This window comes from Orbicella faveolata, unplaced genomic scaffold (assembly GCF_042242905.1).
Source record: "Orbicella faveolata isolate gen_17 unplaced genomic scaffold, um_ofav_v1 contig_1, whole genome shotgun sequence".
Classification (NCBI taxonomy): domain Eukaryota; kingdom Metazoa; phylum Cnidaria; class Anthozoa; order Scleractinia; family Merulinidae; genus Orbicella; species Orbicella faveolata.
Genome location: NW_028301536.1, coordinates 6,379,743 through 6,387,852, shown reverse-complemented (window position 1 = coordinate 6,387,852; position 8,110 = coordinate 6,379,743). Strand labels below are relative to the sequence as shown.

Genomic DNA, 8,110 nt, shown 5'->3' with positions numbered 1-8,110 from the left:
GCCGCCATATTGCTGTTTTGCAAAGTCGTCCACTCACATGTCGGCCTCGACGTCATGCTCGCGAGATGCGGGACAGGTCATGTAGACTTACATGAAATACTGACCGCATGAAATATATATCGCGAAAAGTCCGTGAAATATTTATATCGAAACTGTATTGAAATATGTAAAATCATTTGACTGTTATATATAAAACGAAAATAGGTCGCCGGATTTGGATATACATATCACAGTTTTGGACATATATATTGCACTTTGGATATATATAATGTAATTTGGACATAAATATGGCGACTCGGTACATAAATATCACTCTTCGACATTTTGATCCTGTTTGACAAGCATACTTGGTCAATAAAGGATTTATTATATGGCTTTCGGGGAAGTTTTTCTTACGGGACATGGCGGGTAGTCCCGAGCGGGCAAGATAGCTGCATCTGCACATCTGCATCTGCATCTGCTGCACCTCGAAATTCTTTGCAAACAACTTCTCCATCAATGCGTAGACAGCTGTGCTTCATTCTTGAACAAAAATGGTTTAAACTCACAACTTGCGATAGGATGAGGAGGATACTAAACGAAGCAACTTGAATAGTAAATATCTAAGCGGAACTCTTGTGCTAAAATATCCTGACTCTTTAGTTTGCTTTTATTGTGTCCAATACGCGTTTTCGTAAAGTACGATTTGATACTGTGGTACGAAGCCCGAGTAAACGCTCTTGGAGTGTCTAGTTGTAAAATGTTTGGACTTGCATCCCTACCAGATGACCTAACATGCACCAGTATGCCACAGGGCTGGAGTGTAGCAAGGGAGAAACGCATTGGAACAAAAGAAATTCAATCAGTACTTGTAAAAAAAGCCAAGAATGGGTGCTAACTATAACAAGTTCATCAAAAGTACTTTGTACTCACCATCTACTTCCTACAGAATCCTTTGCAAGAGTGATTTTAGTGGGTTGGACCCATTGTCCTTAGCAGCTGACATTGCACCCACAGCGGAGGAAATGCCAAATTTAATACTAAAGCCAACAAAATTTGGAAATGCTCTTAAAGGTAGTCCTCTGTCCTACCAGCAAAAGCTCTCACAGGAATATGTCGTTAATGACTTCCTTGCCTATGGTTTCCCCAAGCTACCATTGGAGGATGCTGGAGAAAGAATTCGGAACAATGTTCAAGTGTGTTCAAACAAAGAAAAAAATGCTGCACTAGATGCTCTGTCTGTTGCTCGAGCAGTCGCAATAGATTTGGAAGAGAGGACTGTGACACAGAGTGCAAGTAACCTTTGGCAGCTTCTGCGCTCAAAGCGAATTACTGCCAGCAAGTTTGGTTCTTGTGCAAAACGCATGTCAAACTTTGAAAACTTGATGAAGCAAATGAACCCTTCACGGCATGTTGTAACAGCTACTATGAGGAGGGGGATTGAAATGGAATCACATGCAGCTGCAGTTTATGCCAATGTTGCTAAAGCTGGGTTGGTAAATGTGTACCCATGTGGGTTAGTCATCAATCCCAAGTGCCCATGGTTGGTGTGTAGTCGTGACTGTAAGGTGTATGACATTCAAGCAGCAAATGAAGGGCTTAATCCATTTGGTTTATGTGAAATCAAAGTTGTGAAAGAGGGAGAGACAGATTTCAAAAATGTCAGGTATCTTGAAATTGATCCAGTTTCCAATGAGATAACATTAAAAAGAAATCATGAGCACTATTTTCAGGTGCAATGCCAGCTTGAATTGACTGGGTTAGAGTGGAATGATTTTTTTCTGCTACATGAATGACCATAAGTATTTTTGTCAACGAATTTTCTTTGATCAGAATTTTTTCCAGGACAGTAAAGATAATTCGTATAGTGTGATCGTCCGGGTGAGTGTAGTTCTGAAAAGAACTGTTGTTGGTGACTGACGTTTCGACAACCTGAGCGGAAGTCATCTTCAGAGTCAAGTGAATAGTGTTTGTCAGTCGATGATCTTATAAGTCTGGTCCGTTGAACGTGATTGGTCAGTATAGCCATGATGGTATTGGCTGAAAGACTCGTGTAAACAGCAAGCACTGAAACGACTGAAAAACGACAACAACATTGTCATACTACCAGCCGACAAAGGACGTGTCACTGTTGTTATGGACAAGACTGACTACTTTGACAAAATGGACGCACTTGTTAACGACAAACAAACTTACGAAGAACTTAAACGCGACCCGACGCCAGCACTTCAACGTAAACTTAACAGCAAAATACTTACGCTTAAAAAGACTGACGCTATTGACACTCAACGCTACTATCGACTGAGGTGCTCAGTACCTCAACCACCGAAACTTTACGGACTACCGAAACTGCACAAACCTGGTATACCGATGCGACCTATAGTGTCATTCTGTGGGTCCCCTACGTATCAACTATCTAAGTACTTGACGACCATACTGCAACCCCTTACTGACAAATCAAGACGCAAACTACAATCTACGGAGAACTTTATTGACGCTATTAAGACAGTACAGATACCTGACGACTACAAACTTGTGTCTTTTGATGTGAAATCACTGTTCACCAGTATTCCACTTCAATTGGCATTACAGTGTACCGAGACCGCTATACAACAATCTACTGTTGAACTGCCGTTACCTACAGAAGACATCATGGACTTACTGAACCTTTGCCTTACATCGACTTACTTTCAGTACAACGGTAAACACTACAAACAGTTGCATGGAACAGCAATGGGGTCGCCTGTTTCTGTTGTTGTCGCAGAAATTGTGATGCAACACGTGGAGGAACGCGCCCTTGCAACTTGCCGACAAACGATACCGCTTTGGTTACGCTACGTTGACGACACCTTTACCGCCGTTCACAAAGACGAAATTGACGATTTTCACGACCACCTAAACAAACAGAACGCTGACATCCAGTTTACTAAAGAGATCGAAGAAAATGGAAAACTTCCTTTTCTGGACTGTTTGGTAAGCCGCGACAAAAACTCAAAACAAAACTCACGTGGTCAAGATGGCGGGTCGGTCGAGTTTTGCGAGCTCTCTTACATTTTATTTAATAATATGTTTACTCCTTGCTCAAGTCTCGAAGTTTTGCCCTCAAGGAACCCAACACAGTAACCTTCAAATTCTTATGGCTACAAAAGACGCAAATGAAGTGAAGCTCAACGTTTATCCAGCAAAGTCAACTCCGAGATCCCTCGCAACCAGCATGGCGAACGCAACGAAGACCATGAAGCTGATTCGCTTTATACGCCTTCTAAATACAGCCATGATTGCAAATGTCATTTTATTATCGAATGATATACAACTAAATCCAGGCCCTGGGCCTATTCAACATCGTGAAATGAGGGGCTTGCGTCTATTCCATTTGAATATCTGCAGCCTAAGAAATAAGGTGGACGAGCTTCGACTGTTCTGCGAAACACACAAACCTCATGTGCTATCGATAAACGAAACATGGTTGGATGAGTCATTTTCAGACGAAGAAATTTGGCTTCCAGGCTTCAATTTACTGAGGAAAGATAGAAATTGCCATGGGGGTGGATTAGCAGTTTACATCGCTGAACACCTGAGCTTCAATCGACTGGACGAAGCAAATCCCGAACTAATGTGTGCAGATTTAGAAGCAATTTGGTTTGAATTGTCTCAACCGAAATCAAAGAAGCTGTTGGTTGGCTCTATTTACAGATCACCAAATTCGGATATTTCCGCTTTTAATTCGAGTTTGGAGAAGACCCTAAACAACCTTAAGAGTATCGGTGCGGAAACGGTACTCATGGGGGACTTAAATGTTGATTTCTCCAAATCAACAACATCTTATAAACACCTTCAACAGATAACCAAGTCATTTTGCCTAAAACAGTTAATCAAAGGATTTACAAGAGTAACGCAGCACACCAGAACTTTAATTGATTTATTTTTCACCTCAAGGCCAGAACTTTATTTCGCCGGTGTTGTACCAGTTGGTTTTTCTGACCATAGTGCTATTTTTGGGGTAAGAAAGCTACACAGGATGAAACGCCCTCCACCAAAAATTATTGAAACGAGAAATCATAAACATTATAATCCAGCATTGTTCCATGACGACCTAAAACACATCCCATGGGAAATCATCGAACTCGAAGAAACACCAGAGGGAAGTTGGAACGCCTTTAAAGACCTTTTTCTAACAGCTGCCGACAAACACGCACCCATTGTTACGCGTCGCGCCCGTGGATATTCAGTGCCGTGGTTAACAAGCGATCTAAAGAAACTTATGCAAGAGCGTGATTACCACCACAAAAAGGCCCTAAGTACAAACAAAGAACAACATTGGAGCAATTATAAGCGGTTACGCAACACCATAAACACAAGAATGCGTAAAGAAAAAATTGACTATTATGCAAATCAACTGGCGGATGAAAAAGACCCAAAGGTGATGTGGCGAACTTTGCATAAAATCGTCCCCCAAAAAATCAAATCAGTACCTTCAAGCAGTGATGGTCTTACAGCCTCAAGATTCAATGGCTTTTTTACATCGATCGCAAACTCTCTGAGCAGCCATTTTGAACGTTGTACTCTGCCAAAAGTTATGTCAACTAGAGTTGAACAAGACTTTGTCCTTGAAGAAGTGTCATCCGGATTTGTTCAAAAAGAATTGCTCAAAATGAAGTCAACTAAAGCTACTGGCCTCGATGGAATTCCTGCTCGATTACTGAAAGATGCAGCAAATGAAATATCTAGACCAGTCGCCTACCTCATAAATTTAACAATTTCTACCTGTATGATACCATCTGAATGGAAAACTGCGAAGGTAACTCCAATATACAAATCGGGTGATAAGAGCGACCCAAATAATTATCGTCCGATTTCAGTCCTTCCGTTGATTTCTAAAGTAATGGAACGAGCAATTCAATCACAGCTTGTAGCATTTCTAATCAGAAACCATTCCTTGTCAGTGCATCAATCAGGATTCCGTAAGAAACACTCCACTGAAACAGCCACTGTACACTTTGTTGATCACATTTTAGAACAAATGGATAAACAGATGATTACCGGGTCTATTTTTATAGACCTAAAAAAAGCGTTCGATCTCGTTGACCACCTCTGCCTGCTCCACAAACTAGAACATTATGGAATTAGAGGGAAAAGTTTGAAATGGTTCGAAGACTACCTTACAGCTCGATCCCAGAAGGTCAAATACAACCAAGACGAATCATCGAGCTTAACTATTAGTTATGGGGTTCCCCAAGGATCCATACTGGGCCCGATACTATTTGTGATATACATCAATGATCTCCCGCAAAGTCTACTGAAGTCACAAATAGGCATGTATGCCGACGATACTGTTATATATTTCTCTGATTCCTGTCCAGATATCATCAAGCAGGTTCTTCAAAACGATCTTACCAATGTTGAGAAATGGTTAGTAAGCAACAGGCTGATACTCAATCAGAGTAAAACTAAATGGATGCTGTTTGGAACTAGGCAAAAACTAGAACACTGTCCAGACTATAAAATAGAGCTTCACGGAAAAAACATTGACAGAGTATCAAGCTTCTGTTATTTAGGGGTAACACTAGATGAGAATCTTTCATGGAACGAACATGTAGAATTGATTTGTAAGAGAGTAAGAAAACGTCTCGGCCTGCTGTCACGCATACGACCCTACCTTACTCTAAAAGCTGCTAAATGCGTGTATAATTGTTTAGTTCAGCCGATTTTTGATTACACTAACACGGTATGGGATGGGCTGTCAATCGGTTGCAGTAACAGCTTGCAACGTCTGCAAAACAGAACAGCACGCATTATACAAAGGAGGGCAACAACCGAAGGATCTTTTAAAATGTTAGGGTGGGTGGATTTGGAAACCCAAAGAAAAGCCCACAAATGCATTTTAGTTTTTAAATGTTTAAATAATTTAGCTCCTCCATATTTGTCGGATTATTTTATTAGAAATTGCAACGTTCATTCTTACAACACGAGGAAAAGGAACGACATGCACTTGCCGAAACCCAAGTTAACGCTAGGGAAAAGGACTTTCAGATACTCTGGTGCGCTTCATTTTAATAATTTACCTACTACAATAAAAGAAGCAACATCGCTCCCCATTTTTAAAAATCTTCTTAGACTTTATTTTAGAGAGTAGTTTTTATTTTTAATTTTTTATAATTGTAAACGTTAATCTCTATGTATAGAAATTTAATGTAGTCTTAATTTACGCAGGGCCCCTTTTGATACCAGCCAAGTGCTGATTGGGCCACCCTGCCTAAATAAAGTTGACCTTGACCTTGAACTACGAACGACAGTGTACAGAAAACCGACGCATACCGACAGATTACTTGACGAATCATCCTACAACCCGACTTCACACAAAGCCACGACTATAAAGACTTTGACGAGACGAGCGCAACTAGTTTGTGACACACCGGACAGCTTAGGTGACGAAAACAGATACCTTGAACGTGTTTTTCACAAAAACAACTACAACGCTGACTTTATTAGACGAAACATTTACCGACCTACTGAAGCTGACGCTACGAACAGGAACCCTACGCCTGTTACTACAGTGACTATACCTTACATTAAGGGCACTTCTGAGACCATCTCGCGGATCCTACAGCCCTACAACATTCGTGTAGCCCACAAACCAACAACTACGTTACGACACTTACTGACCAACGTGAAAGACAGAGACGAACCTAACGACAGACAGGGAGCAGTTTACAAGATCAAATGCTCCGACTGCCAGGCTTCCTACATTGGTGAGACTGGCAGAAACCTTAACACGAGACTGACTGAACACAAACGAGCCACGAGAAATGGTGATGCCAACAATCACATTGCTGTACATCATCAACTGACAAACCACAACATTGACTGGGACTCTGCTCAGTGCTTAACCTACAGTACAAACTATTTTCAACGACTGACTCTGGAAAGCTGGTACACTAACCTAGAACAAACGCCTCTTAACAGATGTCAACAACTACCGGCGCCTTACAAACGACTTATCCACGACAGAAACGAAACTGACAAACGGACTTCTAACAGACCGACTTAACAATACACGGACCAAAACCGACCTACTTGACTAACAATAGACGGATCGAAACCCACCAATGACTGATGACAAACTTTACACGAGTCTTTCAGCCAATACCATCATGGCTATACTGACCAATCACGTTCAACGGACCAGACTTATAAGATCATCGACTGACAAACACTATTCACTTGACTCTGAAGATGACTTCCGCTCAGGTTGTCGAAACGTCAGTCACCAACAACAGTTCTTTTCAGAACTACACTCACCCGGACGATCACACTATACGAACTACTGATACTCCTGGGTTCAAACCATTTACAACAGTAAAGATAAGGTGGACATGTTCTTTTTTGACTATTTCCTAGCTGTGTAAATGTAATAAGTATGAAAAGGATAAAAACAAAACCACATCACAAGCAAACAGCTTGTAAAAACTTTATTACCCTACTAGTGGGAAGCTTTTGATGTACTTTTGCTCCATTTAAAATTAAGGGGCCTTGAAAATTTGTCTATAAACATTCAACTGTGTATAGCTGATTGATAGAGCCTAACATGGACAATGGAACATCTGAATCGAAAATGTGATATTCTTTGATCCTCCTAATGGCCCTCTTTACATGAATCCTGTCTTTTGCAATCATTTTAGTCTGCTGAACCTCAGCTGCAGAAAACTGGCTTCTACTTTCCAAAAAAGGAGGAAGGTTAAGGCTTACATTTTTTTTTCTCTGAGCAGATCTTCTATATCAAATCCCTTGCCTGCCATCACAGAATCTCCAGCCTCTACTGGGTCACGTATCCCTGAACATCTTGTAATTTCTTCATCTGAAATTGCCCCTGTATACAAAGAAGAAACAAAAGTAATGGCACCATGTGGTGAAATACCTATTAGACCCTTGAGAGTTGTGTTACTCTTATATGAAGAATACAGCTGAGATTGCAAAAGGAGAGATGATGGTGTCTCGGCAAAAATCTCTGTGCAATCCAGGATAACATGTGTAGTTGGGTAGTGTTTCTTAAATTCCCCTGGCATCTTGGCACCCACATCAGCCCTTGAAGGCCAAATGGTTTGTGAACCCCCCCAAAAATATAAATAATTAG

The 8,110-nt window shown here is 41.0% G+C and overlaps 1 pseudogene; it reads left to right on the top strand.

Annotated features, from left to right (window-relative positions):
* Nucleotides 1–554: 554 nt before the first annotated feature.
* LOC149117860 (uncharacterized) lies at nt 555–2,027 on the top strand (annotated as a pseudogene).
* The last annotated feature ends 6,083 nt before the right edge of the window (nt 2,028–8,110 follow it).